General features: G+C 42.9%; 1 protein-coding gene and 1 pseudogene across 2 annotated transcripts in view; one reads left to right on the top strand and one right to left on the bottom strand.

Moving 5' to 3' along the window:
* Positions 1 to 14,207, bottom strand: part of Nhsl2 (NHS like 2) — a 284,290-nt gene that overhangs the window by 209,078 nt on the left and 61,005 nt on the right. The window lies entirely within an intron of this gene.
* Positions 8,855 to 8,950, top strand: LOC142841858 (U6 spliceosomal RNA; annotated as a pseudogene).

Consider the following 14,207-nt stretch of genomic DNA (forward strand, 5'->3'; position numbering starts at 1 on the left):
ATGGAGAAGTATTTATCCAAGGAAATCTACTAAATGCCAGCAAGGACCTTGAGACTGTGGCATCTATGCCACAGTCCACAACAGTCCTCCCCAGCCCTCCTTTGTGACTGACTCCGTGGGACTATTCTTGGCGGGCAAGGCCAAGAAAACACCATTTGCTCTTCCTCCCAGTCTAGTGGTGACAACTCCACCCCAGCAACATCATCTCCTTGGGTCAGTGTGACAGACACTCCATTCCAGGTTGCAGCCTCTCCCCGACACAAACCCCACTAACAGGGCAGAAGTTTTGTCTTAGGTCCTGCAGGCAGGCCAAGCACACTGGCCTCAATCATCCTACTCACAGGATGGAGGGTCGAATAGACCAGGCAAGAAGGACTGGTACTACTATTGTCTTCTCAGTGTTCATTCATAGGGCAAGAGGTATCAGTCTGGGAGATGCAGAACCAGCCCCATCACCAGCTCCAGTATAGTGGCCTAACAGGCCCTGCAGGCAGGTGGTAGGACGGAGAGTTTCACAGTTCTGCCCTATGGAAAATGATTATTTAGAAGAGACCACAGAGAAGTTCACATGTAAGAGCATTGTGGAAAACAATGGAGACTTTAGCCATGGGCAATTGAGAGGAGGTTGGCTGGTAGCTATATGAAACTAGTGGTGACAGAAAAAAATGGCAGGTTAGTCACAGAAGCACCAGAGAAAACCTAGGAGAAAGAGAGCTATGCAGACACCTCAGGGCATCGTATCAATCACCTCAGACCCGAAAGCCTGTCTACATGCACAGGCTGTTGTTGTGGGGTATGTGTACACTGTGTGATGGCACATGGCTGTGATTGGTGCAAGAAAAAGCTGAATGGTCCATAGCTAGGCAGGAGGTATAGGTGAGATTTCCTCAGAGGGAAAGGAAGAGGAGGAGGAATCTTAGGTGCACAGGAGATACCAGGAACCACACATGGAGATGAATCAGAGGTACAAGATGAAAGAGAGGCAACTCTACATGGTAGAATGTAGATTAATATAAATTGGTTAATTTAATTTATAAGAGCTGGAGGGACAAGCCTAAGCTAAGGCTGGGATTTCATAATGAATAAGAAGTATCCATGTCGTTATTTGGGAGCTGGCTGGTGGGATAGAGAAAGACTCATTACAGCCTGCATCCAGATGAGCAACAATAAGACATGGCATGGGGCAGATTTGGACACAGTTTCAAACCACATGCAGATGAACAGATGCCTTACCAGCCCACAACTTCTAATCTGACCCTGATGGAAGAATTAGCTGCTTCCACCCAGGAGCCACTCTTGTGAAGCCAGGCTTAAAGCTAAACCACACCAATCCCTGGCAGTTTTGAAGACTGGGTATGCCTAAGATTGAATCCCTTTCAAGAATGACCTGGGAGAGAACGCTTAGGCTACTTGTTTCTGGTTGAACAGGGGGCACATTTCAAAGCTTCCCTACCTGTGATGGCAGGAGCCAAGCCACACCACTCACCTGCACACTCACCCACCAAAAATCATAGTGAGAAGAGACTTTTTGATCTGAACAAGTGACAAAATATATACAGCCTCAGAGATAAGTGGGACACCATTAAGTGTACCGGCACATGTACACAAGGAGGAAGAAAGACAATGTAAAAAAAATCCCAAACCAAAGCAAACAAAAAAAAAAACCAATCTAATTTGATGGAAAATACTAACAGCAATCCAGTTCAATGAACTGCAAGGAACATAAAGACACATCAAAATTATTGAAATACCGAACTGTTCAAACACCAAGAGAAAATCTTAATGTAAGAGAAAAGTCAACTCATCACACACGTACAAGGAAACCCTGGGAACATGAAATAACAGTTAACTTCTCAACAGAGCCACGAGAGGGCAAGAGGACATGGATACAGCCAAAGTGCTAAAAGAAAAATAGAATGGTTAATCCTTAAACCCAATAAAAGCACATTTTATAAACGAAGGCAAACGAAAGACCATAAGGGAAAAAAGGCTGAAAGAATGCTCTGCTGGCGTTCATGCTTTCTACAACATACTAAAGGAAGCGTTTCACACCCACAGGCCACGGCATCCAACAACACTGTGCAGTCACGCAAATGACCACGTGCTCCAGAAAAAGCAATTATGCAAATACTAATAAAAAAGGTGACATAAGGGGGCTCCAGGGTGTGGCACGGCGGTGGGGTACTTGCTTAGTGTGTGCAAGACCCTGGTTCATGGGGTGGGAAAGATGGCTCTGTAGTTGAGTGCTTCCTGCTCCTACAGGGGACCCAGAGTTCAGTTCTCGGCATCCCTGTCAGCTGGCTCACAACCATCTGTAAGGTCCTACATTCCCTGGGTACAATCTCCAGCATTTCTCAGAGAAAGGGTAAGGGGTTAATAATAATAAACTTATTTTATTTATTTAACTGATTTTAAAAGTAATTTCATGAACAACATCTATAAAATTATATTCTATCCCTTATTATGCATAAATAAATCACTTTTGAGAACTGCATGAAGGAGGCAGTTAGGATAAAAACATACAGTGCGCATGTGCTGGCGTAAGGCCATGACTGAAGATGTCCAGTGTGCAGGAAGAAATGAAGAGGACCAGCAGTGGCATTTTAGAAACTTTAAAAATTGATTTGACTTTTCCCGTCTTCTTGTATTTTCTTTAAAAAAAATATAAGACTATATGAAGCAATACTTATAAACAGGTATTGTTAGATTTTGAATATACACGGGCAGACAGTAATAAAAGTACAAGAACGGAGGAAGAAAAGGGGGCTACATAAAGATGCAGCTCCTATACCTCATTATTGTTGGTTTACTATAAACCTGTAGTAGATTTTGTCAACCTGTGGAGGCTTGAAAAAGAAAGGTCCCCCAGAGACATATTTGAACACTTGCCCTCCCGTTAATGGTGCGGTTTGGGGAAGCTGTGGCACCTTTAGGAGGTGCAGCCTTGCTGTAGAAAGTATCCCATTGGGGGTCATACTCTGAGAGTCCATAGCCTAGCTTTACTTCCGATTTGTTCTCTCTGATTCATGCTTCTGGTTGAAGACGTGAGCTCTCAGCTTCCCACTCGGGCACTTGCTGCCCTGCCTCCCCTGCTATTATGACCTTCCCTTCTAGAACTAAACGGCCAAGTCAACTTCCTTCCGTCTGTAAGTTGCCTTAGTCCCAGAATTTTACCTCGGCCACAGAAAAGGAAACAATATAGAAGTGGGTACCGGGAGTGGCTCTTGCTGTGAAGAACTTGACTATATTCCTTTGGGAAGGAATGTAAAAGATTTTGACACTTTGGACGAGAAAAGCCGTTGAATGCTGTAAGCAGAGCTTAACGGAGTCTGGAAGACGGCAGTCCTGAGAGAAATGCAGACAATAGAGGCGTGGGTCGGGAGCTTTCAGACAGGAACAGTATTAGCCACGGGCCACTCCTGTGAGATTTTGGCAAAGAAACTGGCTGCTTTTTGCCTGTGTCATAAGAACTTGCCTGAGGCTACATTAAAAAAATATGGGCTAATTTCTTTGGTAAGGTCAAATCCGTGGCATGGTTGTAGGTCTCCAATGAAAAAGAACATGTAGGACAGAGAGAAATAGAAAATGTACAGTTTGGAGAGAAAAAGTTTAATGTGACAGCCAAGGCCTGTGTGGGAAGGGAGGCGGTAACTGTTAAGCAGAGGAGTCCTGTTTTACTCTAGGACCAGGGAAAGGGCGCTCTCAGGTCAACATTCCACCCAACTAGGTTTCCAGCTTTTGAAAACGGGAGCCCAGGTAGTTTTCTGCTACTAGAAAACATTTGCTTCACCATGGAAAGGGCTGCTACTGATGTAAATCAAAGGGGTGAGGGGCCACCCCAGGTTGGCAGCCGAACTTAGCGGTACAGGCTTTGGAGGCATCAAAGATACAGGGATCAAGAGACTATACATTTTTCCTCCATGGTTTCAGAGAGCTGCTGCAGCCAGGCAATGTGTGGCAGTGTTGGAGCCACTGTGAGAAGGCCCTGAGAGACCAGGAGGGCACAAGAAGCCATTGCATGCGACTGATAGTGAAGTCTGAGTGCAGCGGAGACCCCAAGATGTTGGAGATGCCAGAGCTGTGGGACATCTGCACACAGGGAGTGGGGCCAGCTCAAGAGGGACATGTGGCAGGCATCAGAGTCGGCGAAGCACAGCCACCTAAGCAAGGGACACAGTGCTATAATATTTGGTATTTGCCCTTCTGGATTTCAGTATTGCTTTGGCCCAGTAGTTCCCCACTATGCCCTCATCCCTTCCTTTGGGCACCGTAATGTGCCACTGTGATGTTGGAAGTATATACTTTGCTTCTTGATTTTTCAGGGGATCACAGTTAAGAAACTGTCTTGAGTCTCAGAAGTGACCTCGGACTTTAGATTTTTAAACAATGTTGAAACTGAAGGACTGTGGGGACTTTTGACCTCAATGCACTTTGCATCACGAGATGATCCTGGGCCTAGGGGAGCCAGGGGTGGATTGTGACAGTTTGAATGAGAAATATCCCTCTAAAGTTCACATATTTGCACACTTGGCCCTTAGCTGGTGGCACTGTTTAGGGAGGTTCCGGAACTTTAGGAGCTGCAGCAATGATGAAGGAAGTACACCAGTTGGGATGAGCTTTAAGAGTGCACAGGATAGCCACACTTCCGGTCTGCTTTCTCAGTTTCATGCTTGAAGTCTAGATCTCTCAGCTTCCTGCTCTGACTGCCTGCTGCTGTGCCTCCTCCATCTTTACCAATTTCTCTTCTGGAACCATGAGAATATAAACCCTTTCCTCCATTTTTTTTAAAGTTTTAATTTGTTTTTTGCTTTTGGTCAGACATTTTATTATAGCAACGAAAAAGCAACTAATGCATAAACTAAAATGTATACTCCAATCCTCAAGTCAATTAAGAAACAATTGAGAAAAACAAAACCCCCCAAAGTTAAAATCAGAACAAACAAAAAGCCAAAGACAAAAAATGTCCCCAAAAATGAGATAAAAATACTGCAGTTGAAAAAAAAATCACTAAATGGATTATATTATGAACTAGGAAACACTTAATATGAAAGAAGTCAGTAAAAGAACAGAGGAACAAAACAAGATGTGATATATAAGGAATAAAAACCAAATGGCCCAGGAAACTAAACAACAAACTAAATTCAAAACAAGCAAGAAAAATAATAACAAATAAAAGGAAATAAATAAGGGAGCATGAAAACAATAGAGAAAATCATCGAAATCAGAAATTGGTTATTTGAGGGGAAAAAGACAAGTCTTTGACTAGACCAACAGAAAAACGGAGAAGACACAACACTGCTGACATTACAGAACTAAAAAGAAGTGAATATAAAACTATGAATAAATATGTGGGAACAAATTAGAAAAGTAAAATGAAATAGAAAAATTCCCAGAGAGAACAGCTTCTAAAATGGGCTCAAGAAGAAGGAAAAATATGAATATAGTAAAGCAAATAAAATGCGAAGCTGCCGCATGGCAGAGTCCTGCTCAGGTTGCCTCACTGATAAATGCTACAAAATATTTCAAAACTTCAGACCCAAGCCTGGTACGGTGGTATACACCTGTGCTCCCAGCAGGCCTAGGCAGGTGGCCAGTGAGTCGGAGACCAACCTGAGCTACATAAAGAGTTCTAGGCCAATTTGGACTGCACAGAGAGAACCTGGCTCAAAACCAAAAGGAAACAAACAAAGAAAGTCACCCACCACCGCCACAGTCCCTACATAGAACCTGAAACCCCAAACCTAAACAAACAAACTAAAAACCTCAAACACCAAGTTTGGTTTCTAATTTCCAGTTGAGCATATAAAGAGCTTAAAAAAAAACCCAAAATCACCAATCTGCCCTAACAGGTAAAAAGCTGAATGTATCGGCAGCTCTTCTTAGGGCCAGCAGAGAAGTCCCAAGGCAAAGGCACTGCCTTAAAATTGGAGCAGGCACTAGACATGGAGGATACTAACGTGAGGTAGCAGAGGCTTGCCGGCATGTTGGAGCAGCACACATAGGTAGCCCCCGGTGCTTGGGCTGCTGAGGCAGGGAGATGGATCACTTGTGCCCAGCAGTTCTGAGACCAGCTAGTACACTGTGGCCAGACTGTGACTCTGAAAGACAACGTGTATGGAAGGCGGTATGGAGGTCTCATAAGCAGAAAACGGTACTAGGTATGAAATCTGAATTGTCGATTGACTGATTACTGAAAGTTCAGTGAGGACAAAGGCTAGCTACTGGTAACTTTTTGTGGGCCACAAAGCACACATTAACCACCTTTCCACTTTAATGGACAAGAAATTGCATGCGATCTGCTCAGACCATAGCGGGGTGGAAGGAGAAGTGAATAACAGAAATCTGTCTGCAGAAGCCTCAATATTTAGAGATTAAAATCAAACTTGTAAATAACGTACAAGTCAAAGAAGGGATTTCAAAAGAAATAAAAAAGGCTTTAATCAAGGGCAATGAAACGCCAGCCTCTCCAGATGTGCAACAAAAGCAGAGCTGCGAGGGCGAGTTACAGCACTGACTGCAAATATCAGAAAAGAAGGAATGCAGAACAGCAATAATCTAAGCTTAACCCACCAGAAATTAGAAAAGGACTAAACTAAACCCAAACTAAATAGATGAAAAGAAATAATAAAAATCAGAGCAGAATCAATGAAATTGAAAGCAGGAAATCATTAGAGAAAAATCAACAAAGCCAAAGATGAGTTCATTGAGAAGATCCAGTAAAACCAATAACCCTTAAGGCCAGGCAAAGGGGAAAAAAAAGACAGCATGGACTATCAATGCCACAAATGAGAGGGCCTCATTCCTGATCCCACATGCACCAAAAGAAGAAGAAAGGAATTCAGTGGCCAACTCTATACCGTCAAATTCAACACCCTATACAAAATCAGTCAATTCCTTTAAAGACAGAGCCTGCCAAAACCCACACAAGGAGAACTAGGCGATATGAATAGGCCTATATTTATTAAAGAAACTGTGTCACTAATGCCTTTCCCAAACAGAAACACCAAGCTTGGAGTGCTTCAGTGGTAATTTCTACCAAATATTTGTTCGGGGAGGGGGGGAATATGTATCACTTTTCTAGAAACCAGGGGGAATATTTCTTAATACATTCTATGAGACTAACATTATCCTAATGCTAAAATCGAACAAAGATAAAGTCAAATCCAATAATGTAGAAAAAGAATTACACTTTACAACGACGTGAGATTTATGCTAGCTAGGAAAGACTGGTTCAGCATTTTCAAAAATCAATCAAGGTACTCTAGAGGCAGAGCCAGGAGTTCGGAGGCAAGTCTGGTCTACAAAGTAAGTTCCAGGCCAGCAGAGTTACACTGTGAGACGCTATCCCGAAAACTCAATTAATTAATGCAGTCCATTCCTTGATAATGTAACAAAGAAAAAGCACAATAATATTAACAGATGCAGAGAAAGGCTTTGATGAAAATATCAATGTCCAGTCAGAATAAGACCCTCAGCACACTAGGACTAAAAGGACCTGTGGTGTGGCGGTGCACGTTTGTAAGCCCAACATTACACAGAGGCTAGAGGATTTTAAGTTCAAGGTAAGCCTGGGCTTCATGGTTAGATCCCATCTCAGAAACAAAAAGAAAAAAAATCTATAAAATACCTACAGCAAACACACTTAATGGTGAGACTCCGAGGTGCTTTCCCACTAATATCAGGAACAAAAGCAAGGCTGTGCCCTCCCGCCACTGCCTTCCAACATCTTACAGGGAAGTGTAAACAATGCAATAAGAAGGAAAGGGTAGGCTGGGCGGTGGTGGCGCACACCTTTAATCCCAGCACTTGGGAGACAGAGGCAGGTGGGTCTCTGTGAGTTCGAGGCTAGCCTGGTCTACAAGAGCTAGTTCCAGGACAGTGAGAGCTGTTACGTAGAGAAACCCTGTCTCGAAATACACCTCCGCCGGGCGGTGGTGGCGCACGCCTTTAATCCCAGCACTCGGGAGGCAGAGGCAGGCGGATCTTTGTGAGTTCGAGACCAGCCTGGTCTACAAGAGCTAGTTCCAGGACAGGCTCCAAAACCACAGAGAAACCCTGACTCGAAAAACCAAAAAAAAAGAAAAAAAAAGAAATACACCTCCCCCAAAGAAGGAAAGAGTAAACAAAGAAGGAAGGGGAAAAAACTCTACTCATAGATCACATGATCTGTAGTATTAAGAGCGGTGGGGCTACGTTCCTGGCACCTGGCCGCCTGCATGTCTAGCATTATACCCAAAATAATTACACGGAAACTGTATTCTTTTAAACACTGCCTGGCCCATTAGTTCCAGCCTCTTACTGGCTAGCTCTTACATATTGTTCTAACCCATTTCTAATAATCTGTGTAGCCCATGAGGTGGCTTACCAGGAAAGATCTTAACCTGCGTCTGTCTGGAGTGGGAGAATCATGGTGACTCACTGACTCATCTTTCTTTCTCCCAGCATTCTGTTCTGTTTTCTCCACCTACCTAAGGGTTGGCCTATCAAATGGGCCTAGGCAGTTTCTTTTTTTTTCTTTTTTCTTTTGGTTTTTCGAGACAGGGTTTCTCTGTGGCTTTGAAGCCTGTCCTGGAACTAGCTCTGTAGACCAGGCTGGTCTCGAACTCACAGAGATCCGCCTGCCTCTGCCTCCCGAGTGCTGGGATTAAAGGCGTGCGCCACCACCGCCCAGCCAGTTTCTTTATTAATAAGAAATCACTCCCACATCAATGATCATAGAGGTAGACAATCTAAAAAAAAGTGAACTCTGGCAACTAATAGCAGCTATTGCAAGGTTACAGGACACAGGGTTGACTTACAAAAGCCAACTGCGATGAGTAGGTGGAATCTGGAACTAAAAACACATTACTATGGTGTTTTCTTCAGGAGCATGTAAAGTTGAGACAATACAGAGATTAGTGTGATCCTATGCAAGGATGACAGACAACATTGTGAAATGTTTCATATTTTTAGTATATCTTTACCTAAAACTTATTAAGATATATGTATATCAAATATGCACAGCTCATTATATATATTAACCTTATGCATTGTTTTAAAAACATATTACCATATATTAGCATTCCCAAAGTATCTAACACTTGAGTAAAAATTTAACATCAGCTATACAACCTCTGTATAGAGAAAACTATAAAACTATAATGATAGAAATAAAACAATAAATGGAGGAGATACTCTATGTTCACAACAGGAAGATTCAATACTGTCAAGATGCCAGTTCTCCCTGAGTTGATCTACAGTTCTATGCAATTCCAATAGAAATCACAGAAAGTTATTTTCTGAATCTAAGCAAACTAGTTCCAAAGTTTTATATATAGAAACACAAGTGTCCCAGAAAAACCAACTCCATATCGAAGGAGAGGAACAAAGTTGGAGGACTGACACTGGCCAACCCCTGAGAACCTATGTAAAGCCGCAGCAATCAAGACTGTTGTTAGTGACTGAATAGACAGATAGACAGATCAGTGGAGAACAGAAATAGGCCTACTTGAATCAGTCAACTGCTCTATGAGAAAGGGACAAAGCAACATAATGGAGCAAAGAAATCTTTCCAATAAATTGTGCTGAAACAAGTGGGCATCTATGTGCCAAAGAAAGGAAGAAGGGAGGGAGGGAGAGAAGGAGGGAAGGAAGAAAGGAATCAGACATCACACAAAAATTAACTCTTAATTGTTCACAGATCTAAATGCAAAGTGCAGGACCACACACCTCCTAGGTGGTAATAGAATTCAAACTCTAGATGGCCTTGTACACAGTGAGGATTATTTTACCCACACTTATTAGTTTACTTACAATGCTAACAGCCTTCTTCACCTAGGACTTTACAGGTTTTCCTAAATGAATACATTTTAGCGAGTATAGTGGTTCACACCTGTATCCCAGCACTCAAAAGGCAGATCCTGGAGGATTACAAGTCTGAGAGCAGTCTGGTTTCCAGAGAGAATGAATTCCAGACCAGTCTGAACAACAGAGTAAGCGTCTCTTGCAAAAGGCCCAAACAAACACACAAACTTTAGTTTTCAGCGAGCTTTTGGATCGATAGCTAAAGAGTAGCAATTGTGGAGTTCTATATAAGTTCTGTCTTCATATGTGCTAAACAACGTCCACTATCAACACATCACACCAGAGCTGTACATTTGCCATGATCAATAAATCTACCTTGCGATGACTTTTAGACACATTGCCAAAGGCACAATGTGTGAAAGAAATCATTGATGTGCTAGATGCATTAACAGTAAAAATTCTAGACTGGAGATATGACCCCCATGGCAGAGTGCTTACCTAGTATGCCTGAGGCCCTGGGTTTGAACTGTAGCACCACAAAAAAGGGAAAAATGGTAGTCATTCTGCACTGCTAAGAGTACTGCCAAGAGAATGGAAAGGCGAGCCACAGACTGGGGGGAAATGTTTAGAAAAGACGTACCTGATAAAAGCTGCTAGTCTCAAATATACAAACTCACAAGAATGGACTGTAGGAAAATGGAGAACATGATTAAAAATTGGTAAGTGACCTGAATAACAGCTGCCAAGATGGTGTAGCAGGTAATGCTTCCTTTGTCTGACCATTCGAGTGCAATGCTGGAATCCCATAGTGGTATACATCACACACACACACACACACACACACACACACACACACACAGTGATAATGATGACCACAAGATGATGAAAGACCCGAACACTTCACAAAGAAGATATACAGATGGCAAATAAGAATATGAAAGAATCTTTAAGCCAGGCAGTTTTTAAATCCCCTTACTTGGAAGGTGGAGGCAAGAGGATCAGTCATTCAAGGGCATCTTCAGCTATGTAGTGAGTTTGAGATCAGACTGAACTACATGGCACGCTGTCTCAAAAAATAGAAAGAAATGGTCAACATTATGTCATTAGAGGATTACAAATTAAAACAACGATGAAATATTAATATCTAGTATTACAATGATCAAGATCTAGAACATGACACAATCAAGCCTATGGAGCAACGGGAGCTTTCTCACTCTGCTGGTAGGAATACAACATGGTGCACACAGTTGGGAAGATAGTTTGGCAATTTATTACAAAACTAAGTATACTCAGCCTATGATCTGGCAGTCATGTTCTTTACGGAAAACTTGTATTTACATAGAGCCTTCACAGGTATGTTTGGAGTAGCGTTGTTCATATCTGCCAAATTTTGGGAGCCACCAAAATGCTCATTAGTAGGCAAATGAAGAAACTAAGCTGCCACCTGACAATGGCATAGCATCCAGTGCTAAAAGAGATGAGCTACCCAGCTTGGGCTAGTGACCCTATCTCAAACAACAAAAAACAAACCAAAACAAACCAGAAGGAACTGAGCTACCAAGCCATGAAAGAACATGGAAGAACCTTAAAGGCATATTGCTAAGTGAAAGAAACTAATCTGAGAAGGCTATCCTATAGCATAAGGAAGTGTCCCATTTAGCAGACTGCATTCAGGTAAGACAGCATCCTTGACTACGTCACATAAAAGGATCTTGAGAGGAAGTAGAGTAGAGCAAAGTTAGTGAGTTTGTTCAGCAGAAAGAGAATAGTATATGCTTTATATTTAAGTGCGGACCTTGAGAGAGAAAAGGAGAGAGAGAGAGAGAGAGAGAGAGAGAGAGAGAGAGAGAGAGAGAGAGAGAGAGAGAGAGACTTTGAGTGTCTCAATGACTGTGTTAGAAATAAATTGGGAGCCAGGCAGTGGTTGTGCATGCCTTTAATACCAGCACTTAGAAGGGAGAGGCAGGTGGATCTCTGTGAGTTCAAGGCCAGCATGGCCTACAAAGCGAGTTCCAGGACAGCCAGGGCTACACAGAGAAACCTTGACTCAAAAATAGAAAGGAAGGAAGGAAGGAAGGAAGGAAGGAAGGAAGGAAGGAAGGAAGGAAGGAAGGAAGGAAGAAAGAAAGAAAGAAAGAAAGTAAGTAAGTTTGGGAGCAGACTACCAATCTAATTAAATTGTCTCAAACGGAAATTTTACGCTTCAAGAGGGTGCACTTGGAAGAGCAAGAACATCAAGACAGGAAGTGAACTTGGTTTTTCTGCTAGGGCAGGTGGTGAGTGAATCTTTTCCCCATTGGCTGGGGTTTGACCTCACAGCTTTTCTTGATTGGCTAGTTTTAAAAGACTCAGCATAAAAGAAATGGCAGCAAAGGGGAAAGAGGGTCACTGCTCTAGGCCTTCTTGAAATGCAGAGGTGACTTTGGGTTAATGAAGGTTTTACCAGCTGGGGTGGGGGCTCCAAATATTGGCATACAAGTCTCATAAAGCAAGAGATGAAAAGGTTGGAATTTCTTTTTGTAAATGCAAATTTTACAGTGTTTTATAGAAAAGACCAATATTTTCAGAATTTTATTTATGTGTGTGTAGGGGGGTGTTTTGTGTCATGTATGTGTGTGCACCATGTATGTGCTTGGTGCCCTTGGAGATCAGAAGAGGGCATCAGGTCCACCCTGTGGGTGCTAGGAATCGAACCCAGTGTACTGGAAGAGCAGCAGGGCTCTTAGCCACTGAGTCATGTCTCAGGTCCCAGGAAATACTAGCACTTAAATGTTACTTACAGGCATAAGGTTTTGTGACTTTTGAAGTTGCATTGCTCAGAGGATATAATTGACTACCAGGTTCAAAGATTAAGTAAAAATAGATGAGCTGCTTGCCTTTCTCTTCTCGAAGAATTTGAGATCGTAAGGTGGCTTTATGAGGCACATTGTTCAGGCTTAAGGATGAGGGAGGCGTTGCTGATGCTGCTCACTGGAAAGAGCGCACACGTTCTGGCCTAAAGCAACATGGTTTCTGCGTTGATGTCTATTGCTCTTGTTTAAGGCATCTCTTGGAAAAGGAGAATGCTGTCTCTGTAGGTGATCTTGATTTCGTCAGTTGCACTGAAGTCATTGACTCTTGTCTTTCCCTTTCCATAGTGCTCTAATTTTCCCTGGCTTTCTATCCTGCCTAGATATGACATTTCAGAAAAAGCCAAACTACAGCGACAGCAAAAAATATCAGAACTTGCCTGGTGTTATCGGGAATGAAGGATGAGTGGGTAAAGCACAGAAAATGCCTAGGGTAATGGAGGGGTCCCGTGTGATAACAGGAGACAACTCATACCGCTGCACATGGGTGGACAGCAGTGTAAACTGTTAGCGTCAGTGATAACGATGTGACATCAGCCATAACGAATGTCCTTCTGGGATGTGTACTATCTGCACTGGAGGAGGCAGGCCATGATGTATGCAGGAGGGATGAGAGAAGGTTCTGTGGGAACCTTAAAATCACTAAGTAGTGTAATTTATAAAATTTATAAAATTGTGAGTCCCTGGAAATGCTCCTAAAAGCATACAACGAATGAAAAAGAACCCACTTCTTCAAGAAAATCTACTAAATTTCAGTCTGAAAAGTGAACCTGGGGTGTTTCAAACAAGACTTACTCCCACCTTCTCCTACCTGGTGCAAAGGGACAGAAACCCCACCCTGGCTGTTCCCAGGAACACGGGCATCCTCTTCTCCAGCTCCCAGTGGGAGGACTATCTTCCCAAAAGGAGTGAGATGGAACACTTCCCATCCATCCTCAGTGACCTGTTACTCAGGCTTAGTTCCAGGTCTGAGAGGCGGGGGCTCCCTTCTGCAGTGCAGCTCCCTCTTGTGGGCTAGAACACCACAGGAAGACAGTAATGCCCGCTGGTTTGGCCTCTGGGGCTCAGGTACTAGGTAAGGAAAAGCAAGATCCACAACAGCGGTGATCCCCTTTGGGTGACTGCTCAGCTCCTAAATTGAGAGGAAGGAGGGGATTTACTCAGAAACTGGTCATAGTCTTTGAACTTGGAACAAAACTGTGGCTCAGAGATTTTGCCCCAGGAGAAAAGCAGGCTGTAGAATAGAGAGTTTAAAATAACTCCCCAAAGGAATTGACTTTATGTCTAACAGCATGGAGAAGTCCATACCTAACCTGGGAAGATGGGGGAGGGAGGCAACGGATGGGGGCTTTGTGGGTGCCTTGGAGATGTAGCAAAGCTATAGACTAGCTACTTTTCTGGACAGAAATGGGAGACATCAGAGATGAACACACCAGGGGTCAAAAGAAATCTCAAGCACTAATCTAGGGGACTGGTACTTCAGAAACAATTCCTATAATTTGTCTGGACAGGTTAGGAAGCAATTTATGCCCTGAGTATTTTTTTAAACCAATAGAATTAGCATCTAACAATTTA

This window comes from Microtus pennsylvanicus, chromosome X, assembly GCF_037038515.1.
Source record: "Microtus pennsylvanicus isolate mMicPen1 chromosome X, mMicPen1.hap1, whole genome shotgun sequence".
In the NCBI taxonomy this organism is placed as follows: domain Eukaryota; kingdom Metazoa; phylum Chordata; class Mammalia; order Rodentia; family Cricetidae; genus Microtus; species Microtus pennsylvanicus.